The sequence below is a fragment of the Mus caroli genome, unplaced genomic scaffold (genome assembly GCF_978045245.1).
Source record: "Mus caroli unplaced genomic scaffold, Mus_caroli_1 scaffold_1, whole genome shotgun sequence".
Lineage (NCBI taxonomy): Eukaryota > Metazoa > Chordata > Mammalia > Rodentia > Muridae > Mus > Mus caroli.
Genome location: NW_028227256.1, coordinates 147,669,335 through 147,681,476, shown reverse-complemented (window position 1 = coordinate 147,681,476; position 12,142 = coordinate 147,669,335). Strand labels below are relative to the sequence as shown.

Genomic DNA, 12,142 nt, shown 5'->3' with positions numbered 1-12,142 from the left:
ATAGTTCACCATCTTTCATGTGCCAAGGCTTCAATCCTGCTCCACATCCCCAGCTTGACAGGCAAGAAGGGCAGATGAAGAGCCCTAGGTTTACCAGAGAGGTCTAAAGGAGAGGACTTTGCTTTTATGTCTGTAAGCAGGGGAGGGGTGGGGAGCCTGACTCCACCCCGCTGTACTGAGGAGCTGGGGAGGAGTCAGGCTCCCCACCCCACCAGCGGGGTGGAGCCTGGCTCCTCACTCCACTCCTACTTAAAGACATAAGAGCAAGGTCCTCCCCATGAGCAGCCAGTTGTCAAGCAGCCAGTTGTCAAGCTGCAAGTGAAGAGCTTCAGGACCCCCAGGACCTCCCTCAGGAAGGAACTCAGCTCCATGACCCTGCAGCTCTGCAGCCACCACCACCACCACAGTCACAGCTGCTGCCACCTCTGAGATGCTCTTCCAAGCAGTGCTGCACTGTGCTGCCCTGGGGCTCAGCCATGCTGGTGAGTGAGGACCTCTGTGCCCTGAGGCACCCCTGGACTCCTCAAGCTCAGACCCCCTTTCTAGGAGTGTGGGTCCAGCTGTGTATTGGCAAAGAGCCTGGACTGTTTGGTCTAAGGAACTGCGACCTGCTTTCAGGTTATGGGCTCAACCACTCAACTGAGAAAAGAACCACTCTCATTTCCTAAAAACTAATAGTCGTAAGGGTTTGTGATGAGAGAGAATCCGTTCAATACTTGTGAAAAGCTTATGTGTGGGCAACTGAATAGGATTTGTTGCTTTAAATGCCTGTGAGAGGTCTTCTGCCCACAGAAAAATGCAGAATACATTAAAAAAAACATATTCAAAATGTTTAAAACTTTGATTTTCTTTCTTTGGTTTACTTTGATTTTCTTTATCCTAAAGTTTGATAAATGTACTAGGTCGATGCACTTTAATTTTGAAAGGGCTACTCAACAATTCTAGTCTGAACAACCAAGTTATTTTGACAATGTTGGTAATGAGCTATGAAGTTAAGTCTGCTTTTCTTGCTTAAAAATACAAAGTTGCTATTTCTACATTATAACCATTAATGAGATAGGCTTAATTAAAATAACGACATTTTTTTTTCTGGAACTACCTGTGTGTTTGTCAAACTTATCATTGTAGACTTGACCCATGGTGACACAATTAAATCCTTAAGATGAGGACAACCAAGAGTGACGGTCAGGATGTCTTATTTTTTAATGTAGCAAATCCTTGCTGTTCCAACCCATGTCAAAACCACAGTGGATGTATGATTATAAAATTTAATCAGTATAAGTGTGACTGTGCCCAAACTGAATTCTATGGTGAAATTGTACTATGCATGAGTTTTTCCTGGGGTATCTTCCTTTGGAAAGAAGCCACCCATATATGGTTACCATTATTTTGTAGATTTGTGTCCTATGGAGGAGAGGGGGACTGCTCAGTTCTTCCTCCTGCTTTGTCTCTCTCCAGGTGAATTTCTGACAAGAATTGAGTTACTGCTGAAGACAACCCCAAACACAGTGCACTACATCCTGAGCCTCTTCAAGGGAGTCTGGAACATTGTGAACAACATTCCCTTCCTGCGAAGTTCAGTCATGAGATATGTGCTGACATGTAAGTACAACCCTCCCTTGTTTTCCAGCATCCTCCAACACAACTAGGTGCTAGAAACCCAACCCTAAGAACTATCCTGACCTTTTCAAAGGGCTTGAAGTATTTTCTATTGTGTTTTTTGTTCCCCTGAAATGTCTAAAATACTGTCATGTAAACTTGTAGTCTGGATCATAATTATGACCCCTGTCCTTCATTCCTGTGGAGGAAGTGTGGTTCCCCTATTCATTGAATACCCATGGCTCGCAGAATGGTTCTAAAATCACAGCACACTTAGAAACAAATAGTTGATTAGGGTTTGGGTCAGAAGAGAAAATAACTGTCTATAGTTCTAAGGGAAGGCCATACCCATCCATCTATATCTATCATCAGCTATGAAACAGGAGTGGGTGGTACCTGAAGAGTCAAGACTACTGGAGCAGAATGTCCTGTGTAAAGCTAAAGCTTTATTGAAGATGCATTTTCAGTGCCCTTTAAAGTTCAGTCATTGTAAACCCTTATCTTTATCTGAAGGATATCCAATCTCTGTACTTGCTACATTGTACTCTGATAATTGATATGCCCCTGTTGTTGTTTTTTTACATATTAGGTCCCATAAATCTCTTTAAAATTTCAGCCAGATCACATTTGATTGACAGTCCACCAACTTACAATGTGCACTGTGGTTACAAAAGCTGGGAAGCCTTCTCCAACCTCTCCTACTACACCAGGATCCTTCCTTCAGTAACAGGTGACTGATCAACTCCCATGGGTGTGAAGGTGATTGCAAAGAAATACAGACATAGCGATTGCAGTGAGGTAGGGCGACCTTAGATTGTCATTAAGGTAAAACTGTAAATACTTTTGTTTTTAGTGTAGTTTTCCACAGAGGCTAATATAAGTGCAGATCTATTACGTGAAAGTAAATGTGAATTTGATATAATTTCTTAGCTTTAGTATATTATCCTAAATAGAATTGATATTAGTCAAAATTGATAGAAATTCAATAACCACCCCCAATATCTTAACACTTGAATTTATAGCCTTAGCAAGATAGCTTATTGCCTGTAATCTCTAAGGCAAAGGTTAACCAATAACTCAAGACCATCCTCACATAGAGAGTGAGTTTCAGTCCAGGCTGGGGTACAAGCCTGACACTGTGCCTCAAAACACAACAGTTGTATTGATGTTGTGATCCCCTTTGAGACCATGGTTCTAAGTGATGGATGCTCTCATGTATTATACAGTCATCTGTTTGCTTGAACAAATAGGTGAATGGATAGATACTTACTTCAGAGTTTTCATGTTCCAGGAAATAAGGAGCTTCCTGATTCAAAAGAAGTGCTGGGAAAGGTTCTTCTAAGGAGAGAGTTCATTCCTGATCCTCAAGGCTCAAATATGATGTTTGCATTCTTTGCCCAGCACTTTACCCATCAATTTTTCAAGACAGATCAGAAGCAAGGACCCAGGTTCACCCGAGGACTGGGCCATGGAGTAAGTAGGCTTAACTCAGATTTAAAGCAAATTTTTAGGGAATGCTGATATCTTCCCATCCCAAGCATATTGCTCCTATTTTTTAAAATTCAAATGTCATGTCTACTAAAACCATGATGGTTGTTCCATTTTCATTTGCTTGTTTAGTAATAATGAACAGAAATACACAGAAATATTTTAATTTAATTTTCCTTACCCTTTTAGTTAAAAAGTTTAATCTATGAAAAGGCTCTATCTTATGTGAATTAATTAATTATTAATTATTCATCATTGGTGACATTGGGAAGTGAACCTTAGAACTTTGTACTTGCCAGGCACTGGGCTCTGCTTATTAAGGTAGAGGCCCAGGCTTCACTAAAAAACATTCCCTTATTGTGCTACTTTAAATAATATAAAAACAACTATCATGGTTCTAATGAAGCCTGTGGAATACTTAATAAATGATACTAATATCAATCAACATAAAGAACTATACAGACTTGGAGTTTGATTAACAAATTATTTTAGAATTTTGTGGCTATAAAGACTCATTTGTTGAGCTTGCTAGATTGGTGTTTATGAACACTTGATGCTTTTACAGAGGACCCAACTTAAGTTCCTAAAGCCCACATGATAGTTCACAACCATCTATAACTCCAGTCAGTTCTAGTACATGTGTCCTCCTTATCTGACATTTTAGGGTACCAGGCAAGCACATGCTATACATTCATTCATACATGCATACATACATACATACATACATACATACATACATACATACAGTCAGGCAAATTCTCCTTCATATAAAAACAAAGCAAATCTTTATTTATTTGTTTAATTTTATGGAAAATTAAATCATCAAAATTGAATAAGAAATCATATGAAGAAATCAGTAAATTGAAATTTTCCCTAATTAAGTTTTTTTAGGTGGACTTAAATCACATTTATGGTGAAACTCTAGAAAGATAACATAAACTGTGCATTTTCAAGGATGGAAAATTGAAATATCAGATATTTTCCTTATGGTTTAAAGATGATCACCTGTTATTTAGACTTATATATTAAAACTGTTGTGACTTTTCCTTTCTTTTTTAACTGTTATTACTGTTATGATTTAGGTCATCAGTGGAGAGGTGAATCCTCCCACAGTCAAAGACACTCAGGTAGAGATGATGGACCCTCCTCAGATCCCTAAGAACCTGCAGTTTGCTGTGGGGCATGAAGTCTTTGGTCTGGTGCCTGGTGTGATAATGGATGCTACAATCTGGCTTTGGGAGCACAACAGAGTGTGTGACAAACTCAAACAGAAACATCCTATGTGGGAGGATGAGTCACTATTCCAAACCAGGAGACTCATAGGTAAGCAAGAGAGAAATAATGAGTAATCCCTCTCTGACAGGAATGACCTCCCCACCCCACAAAAAGAGAAAGAATAACTCCTTTCTTGGGTTTGCTCTGTTTGACTCCATCTCATGAATAGGGAGAGTGAATGTGATCTGGTAACATCCCTACCATTTGTTGTAAGGAAAGTAAAGTCTCTGTGTTTTGCAACAGGAAAAACTATGAAGATTGCGATCGAAGACTACGTGCAACACCTGAACAGTTCTGACTTCAAACTCAAGTTTGACCCAGAGCTCCTTTTCAACCAACAGTTGCATTATCAGAACCTCACTGCCTCTGCATTCAACACACTCTATCACTGGCAACCCCTGCTGCCTGACACTTTCAACACTAAAATCCAGGGGTACAGCTTCAACCAGTTTCTCTACAACTCCATCCTCCTGGAACACGGACTCATTAAGATTGTTGAGTCATTCAGCAGACAGATTGCTGGCCGGGTAAGCATTGTTCCTGAAAAGCAAGAACCAGCTGGTCAGTAGCTTTAGGATTTTTGTCATAGAGACAGTTTTTTTTCTTTTACTAAAATAATCATCAGGTGTTCTACTGGTTCTTGAAACATGACTCCTGGAAGGTTTATGAAAGGCTTTATATAGTGTTCATGTAAAGTTATCCAGTAAATAATGACACCTATATATTTTTGAAAGATGTAATTATTATTAGAACTAAGTACTTTGTAGCTGTCATCAGACTTACCAGAAGAGGGTGTCAGATCTCATTATGGACGGTTGGGAACCACCATATGGTTTTGGGGGGTTGAACTCAGGACCTTTGGAAGAGCAGTCAGTGCTCTTAATCATTGAGCCATCTCTCCAACACTGACACCTGTTTATCTTAAAAACAATATTTTAAAAAACTTTCAGTCATATTATAGCTTTCAGAATTAAATCTTCAGGGTTGTCTATCAGCTTATTTTTTATAAACATAAAAGGCATACTCTTAACAGACTAGAAGTGTTTAGGACAAGAAGTAGGACCACAGGAATATGCCTAAGAAATATAATTTATTATTCACTTGTCAAAGGTTGCTGGGGGAAGAAATGTTCCAATGGTTGTAGAAGCAGAGGCAAGAACCTCCACTGACCAAAGCATAGAGATGAAATACCAGTCTCTCAAAGAGAAGCCTTATGCATCATTTGAAGAGCTTACAGGTAAGAAATGGTGTCTGAAGATCCTAAAAGAATCAAGGATTCAATGGGAAAAGAGAAGGTGAGAGGGAATTTAGTGAAGGAATAACCTAACTTCCTCTTCCTCTTCTTCCTCCTCCTTTTTCTTCTTCTTCTTCTGGGAATAGAAAAGGATCAAGTTTACTGAGAAAGAGGAGTGGGAATGGGGTCCAGCTAGTGAGCAGTGGAAAGCCTATGCTCAACAGCCAGGACAATTGTCAGCTGTTCCCAGTTTGATGTTCCTGTATCTCTATTTTTGGTACCTTCCAGGAGAGAAGGAAATAGCTGCAGGGTTGAAATCCCTCTTCACTGGCCTTGACACCATTGAACTCTATCCTGGCCTCCTGGTGGAAAAGCCCTGTCCAGATGCTATCTTTGGGGACACTTTGGTAGAACTTGAAACACCATTCTCCTTGAAAGGACTTAGGGGTAATCCCATCTATTCTCCTCAATACTGGAAGCCGAGCACCTTCAGTGGAGTAGTTCGTTTTAAGATCATCAACACTGCCTTAACTCAGTCTCTCATTTACAAAAATGTGAAGGGGTGTCTCGTTGTTGTTGTTGTTGTTTTCTTTGTTTATTTATTTTGGGTTTTTCTTTTTTTGATTATTATTGTTATTATTATTATTATCATTATTGTTATTGTTATTATTATTATTATTATTGTTAGTTTTTTTTTCTGAGTCAGGATCTCTCTGAACAGCACTGGAAGTCTTGAGCTCACTCTGTAGACCAGGCTGTCTTTGAATTCAGAAATCTGTCATCCTCTGCCTCCCAAATACAGTGATTAAAGGAATGTACCACTACTACCCTTCTTTTTGTTTGTTTCTTTTGTTTTATTAAACTAATAAAATTGATTTTAAAATATACAACTCGATCTTGACATTTTTTACGTCATAAAAATAATTTATAATAGCGAAATGCCTCTTACATATACATGATATCTTCTGAAGCTAAAAGTGATATTCACTCAACCAGTTTATAAAATCTATTTGGAACATAAAACATGATAGAAGAATTAGTTTGAACATTTGGTCTATCACTTTATTAGCAATTTTAACTCATTTATCTTTTATTTATCTCTTGCTTCCCTATCCCGAAGTGCAGGTTGACCTAGTGAGTAAAGGATTCTTGGCAAATCCTTGGCACAGACCTCTTATCAGTACAAGAAAACACTCCATCCATTTGGCTTGTGTGTTTGTTTTCATTGTTGGCTGGCTTATTGGCTGGAGACATGTTCTCACTCTGTAGCCTTAGTTTGCTTCCAACTTGTGGTAATTCAACTCTCTTAGTTCTAGGTTGACAGGTATGATCTATGGTGTCTGACTGAGAATATTTCTTTTAGGATGATACTCATTCTTTTTATGACAAAGGACCACTTGGAATACTTACTTAACATGAAATTATAGGAAAAATTCCCTAAGCAGTGTTATGATTTTTCCACTTGGCTACAAAAGACCCAAAATTTATTCTATTAACCTCGAAACTTGTTTATCAATAACTTTCAGTCACTCATGAGCTAGAAAAAAATGTGGTTTTCATGACTACTAGGGTTTTTGATATTTTTTAAAATTGTTATCTTTGATAAAGTCTGTATCTATATCTATCCATAGGCTCCCAAACTACTTTATTATCTTGATTACCAGGATCACAGGCATGCAGCAATAATAAACCTGTGTGCCTGACACCACATACTACTAAATTCATATATACCAGATTCTTATTAGCCTGGTATGTATTAAGAAATTTGTTTCTTTAATGTAGGGTTTATTTGTTTATAAGTTTGTTTTTATAGCTCAGGCTGGCTTCACCTTTTACTATGTAACTGAAGATGACTTTGAACTTTTGATTTTCCTGCCTGTACCTACCAAGAACTGGGATGATAGATTGAATTGTGCCATTTTTTTATTAGATATATCCTTCATTTACATTTCAAATGCTATCCCTAAAGCCCCCTATACCCTCCCCTGCCCTGCTCCCCAATCCATCCACTCTGGTTTCCTGGCCCTGGTGTTCCCCTGTACTGGGGCATATAATCTTCGCAATACCAAGGGCCTCTCCTCCCATTGATGGCCAACTAGGCCATCCTCTGCTACATATGCACCTAGAGACACAGTTCTGGGAGGTACTGGTTAGTTCATATCGTTGTTCCTCCTATAGGGTTGCAGACCCCTTTAGCTCCTTCATTAGGGGCCCTGTGTTCCATCCAATAGATGACTGTAAGACTCCACTTCTGTATTTGTCTGGCATTGGCATAGACTCACACGAGAGAGTTATGTCAGGGTCCTGTCAGTCAAATCTTTCTGGCATATACAATAGTGTCTGGGTTTGGTGGTTGTATATGTGACAGATCCCTGGGTAGGGCAATCTCTGGATGGTCTTTCCTTCCATCTTATCTCTGAACCTTGTCTCTGCAATTTCTTCCATGGGTACTTTGTTCCCCATTCTAAGAAGGAGCGAAGTATTCACAATTTGGTCTTCTTTCTTCTTGAGTTTTATGTGTTTTGCAAATTGTATCTTGTATATTCTATGTTTCTGTGCTAATATCTGCATATTAGTGACTGTATACCATGTGTGGTTTTTTTGTGATTGGGTTACCTCACTCAGGATGATAACCTCCAGGTCATTCTATTTGCCAAAGAATTTCATGAATTCATTGTTTTAAATTGCTGAGTAGTACTCCATTGTGTAAATGTACCACATTTTCTGTATCCATTCCTCTTTTGAGGGGCATCTGGGTTCTTTCCAGCTTCTGGCTATTATAAATAAGGCTGCTATGAGCATATGTCCTTATTACCAGTTGGAACATCTTCTGGATATATGCCCAGGAGAGGAATTGCTGGATCTTCCGGTAATATTATGCCCAATTTTCTAAGGAACTGCCAGACTGATTTCCAGAGTGGTTGTACCAACTTGCTATCCCACCAACAATGGAGGAGTATCCCTCTTTATCCACATCCTCACCAGCATCTGTTGTCACCTGAATTTATGATCTTAGCCACTCTGACTTGTGTGAGGTGGAATCTCAGGGTTGTTTTGACTTGCATTTCTCTGATGATTAAGGATGTTGGACATTTTTTCAGGTGCTTCTCAGCTATTTGTTATTCCTCAGTTGAGAATTCCTTGTTTATCTCTGTACACCATTTTTTTAATAGGGTTATTTGATTTTCTGGAGTCCATCTTCTTGAGTTCTTTTTGGATATTAGTCCCCTATCTGATTTAGGATAGGTAAAGATCCTTTAGCAATCTGTTGGTGGCCCTTTTGTCTTATTGACAGTGTCTTTTGCCTTAGAGAAGCTTTGCAATTTTATGAGTTCCCATTTAAATTCTTTATCTTACAGCACAAACCATTGCTGTTCTGTTCAGGAAATTTTCCCCTGTGCCCATATCTTCGAGGCTTTTCCCCAGAATTTTCTCCTCTATAAGTTTCAGTGTCTCTGGTTTTATGAGGAGTTCCTTGATCCCTGTAGACTTGTCCTTAGTACAAGGAGATAAGAATGGATCAATTCACATTCTTCTACATTATAACTGCCAGTTGTGCCAGCACCATTTGTTGAAAATGCTGTCTCCTTTCCACTGGATGGTTTTAGCTCCCTTGTCAAAGATCAAGTGACCATAGGTGTCTGGGTTCATTTCTGGGTCTTCAATTCTATTTCATTGATCTACCTGCCTGTCACTGTACCAGTACCATGCTGGGTTTTGTTGTTGTTGTTGTTTGTTTTTATCACAATTGCTCTTCAGTACAGCTTATGTCAGGCATTGTGATTCCACCAGAGGTTATTTTATCATCGAAAAGAGTTTTTGCTATCCTTGTTTTTTTGTTATTCCAGATGAATTTTCAAATTGCCCTTTCTAATTAGTTGAAGAATTGAGTTGGAATTTTGATGGGGATTGCATTGAATCTGTAGATGGCCTTTGGCAAGATTGCCATTTTTACTATATTGATCCTGCCTAACCATGAGCATGGGAGATCTTTCCATCTTCTGAGATCTTCTTTGAATTCTTTCTTCAGTGACTTGTAGTTCTTATCAAACAGATTTTTTATTTCCTTAGTTAGAGTCACACCAAGGTACTTTATATTATTTGTGACTATTGTGAAGGTTGTTGTTTCCTTAATTTCCTTCTCAGCCTGTTTATCTTTTGTGTAGAGAAACGCCATTGATTTATTTTTGTTAATTTTATATCCAGCAACTTCACTGAAGCTGTTTATCAGATTTAGGAATTCTCTGGTGGAATTTTTAGGGTCACTTATATATACTATCATATCATCTGCAAAAAGTGATATTTTGACTTCTTCCTTTCCAATTTGCATCCCCTTGATCTCCTTTTATTGTCTAACTGCTCTGGCTAGGACTTTAAGTATTATGTTGAATAGGTAGGGAGAAAGTGGGCAGCCTTGTCTAGTCCCTGATTTTAGTAAGATTGCTTCATGTTTCTCTCCATTTACTTTGATATTGGCTACTGGTTTGCTCTACATTGCTTTTATTATGTTTAGATATGGGCCTTGAATTCCTGATCTTTCCAAGACTTTTATCATGAATGGGTGTAAGATTTTGTCAAATGCTTTCTTCTTCTTTTTTTTTATTATTATTTTTTATTATTATTTAAGACCTTTATTATCAGGTGCTTGTAGTTTGTTGACTTTTTTGAAAAAAATCAAGCTGTAAACTTTATTACAAATTAAAAATGAAGTTCTTAAAAATCTCAACTTGACCAGATATGAAACAATTTAAAAACCATTAAAGGTGTATTGAGAAAAACCAGGCCTCTTTTTTTTTTTCTTAACACGTTTGTCATTACCAAAAATAGACGTCTTAAGGTAAAAATAATAAAAACCCCATAAACCCCATGCTGCTTAGATAATGCAGATAGTTCTAATGTTATCTGGTCAGCGGGCAAAAAGCAAGCACTTAAGGTCTTCAGCTCCAATCTTTGTTCATTTCTTATTGCTGGAATTTCATATTCATTTCTTCTTGTTGGATGACCAAACCGGATGATGGTAGAGATGGTAACCTGGCGTTTACTCAGCCCCACCCTGCTCAGCCTCCAGAAAGGATGAATTCTCAGCTGGTGCATCAGCTGCTTTTGTCTCTTTGCCACTTTGTGGTTTAGCGTTCTCTGTGTTCTCTGGGCATCTTCATCGGTAATTGAAGTTGTGGTGATACCGACGTTGAGGTGGCTGCTGACCTTGGGTATCATCTCCTTGATTTTCTAGTCCTCTTCATTGCCATCCTCTCTAGGCTGTCTTGGCGAGGAGGGCCCCTTTGGAATCGTGGTCTGTAACCCCGATACATATTCTGTCTCACTGGTCTACCTTGCTCTCCTGCACCCTGGTTGTCAGCACCCTCCATCACTTCTCCTTGCACAGGGGGGTTGGAATACTGTGGTCCATGAGCATAGGGTCTCCGCATGTAGTAAGGTGGGAACCTTCGCCTGCTATAGGGCAGGCTTTGTTGGGCCTGGCCTTCAGGAGCGCTTTCTGATCCCTCGTTCTTTTCCCCACTCTCACTATTTCGGTAATTTTGCTGGTAATTGCGTGGAGGACCCCTACGACATGGATAGCGTCTATAATGGTTACGGTCTGCTGCGTATTTACTGCCTTGAACTGGAACTCCACCAGGGCCTGTAACATTTGCTGCCTCCGCACCCTTTTCTCCTTCAACAACATCAAACTCCACAGTCTCTCCATCGCCTACACTGCGAAGGTACTTCCTGGGGTTATTCTTCTTTTTTTTTTTTTTTTTTTTTTTTTTGGTTTTTCGAGACAGGGTTTCTCTGTATAGCCCTGGCTGTCCTGGCACGCCTTTAGTCCCAGCACTCGGGAGGCAGAGGCAGGCAGATTTCTGAGTTCGAGGGTTATTCTTCTTTATGGCAGTCTGGTGTACAAATATGTCTTCCTTGGTGTCATTCCTGTTGATGAAACCGTATTCGTTCCTTACATTGAACCATTTGACTGTTCCCAAAACCTCCCTTGCAATGAAGTTCTTGTCCCCGCTGGCGGGAGCCACCAATGTGAGGTCCCCAGGGCCACCACTACCCTCACTGCTGCCCAAAGAGCTGGGCTTGGTGAGGGCGGCTGCGGGGGAGGGGGGCGGGGGGCCATGGCTGGGTCTTGGCCTCACTGCTCATGGTTGCAGTGATGATGTCTGGGGCCTGCAGAGGTGGTTGCAGCTGTTCCCTGGTGTGATGACAAGGCCAGCAGCACTGCTGGGGCTCTCAAGGCACTCTAGGATCCCTCTTCGGCTACCAATCGAACTGTCAAATGCTTTCTCAGCATATAACAAGATGATCATGTGGTTTTTGTCTTTGAGTTTGTTTATATAGTGGATTAAGTTGATGGATTTCCATATATTAAACCATCCCTACACCCCGGAATGAAGACTTCTTGATCATGATCGATGATTGTTTTGATGTGTTCTTGGATTTGGTTAGTAAGAATTTTATTGAGTATTTTTGCATCGATATTCATAAGGGAAATTGATCTGAACTTCTCTATCTTTGTTGGGTCTTTATGTGGTTTAGGTATCA

At 39.6% G+C, this 12,142-nt stretch overlaps 2 pseudogenes; one reads left to right on the top strand and one right to left on the bottom strand.

Annotated features, from left to right (window-relative positions):
• LOC110296230 (prostaglandin G/H synthase 2-like) overlaps window positions 1–7,282 on the top strand; it is a 29,201-nt pseudogene extending 21,919 nt beyond the window's left edge.
• A 3,352-nt stretch (window positions 7,283–10,634) lies between these two features.
• LOC110296225 (Y-box-binding protein 1-like) lies at window positions 10,635–11,743 on the bottom strand (annotated as a pseudogene).
• Between the last annotated feature and the right edge of the window lie 399 nt (window positions 11,744–12,142).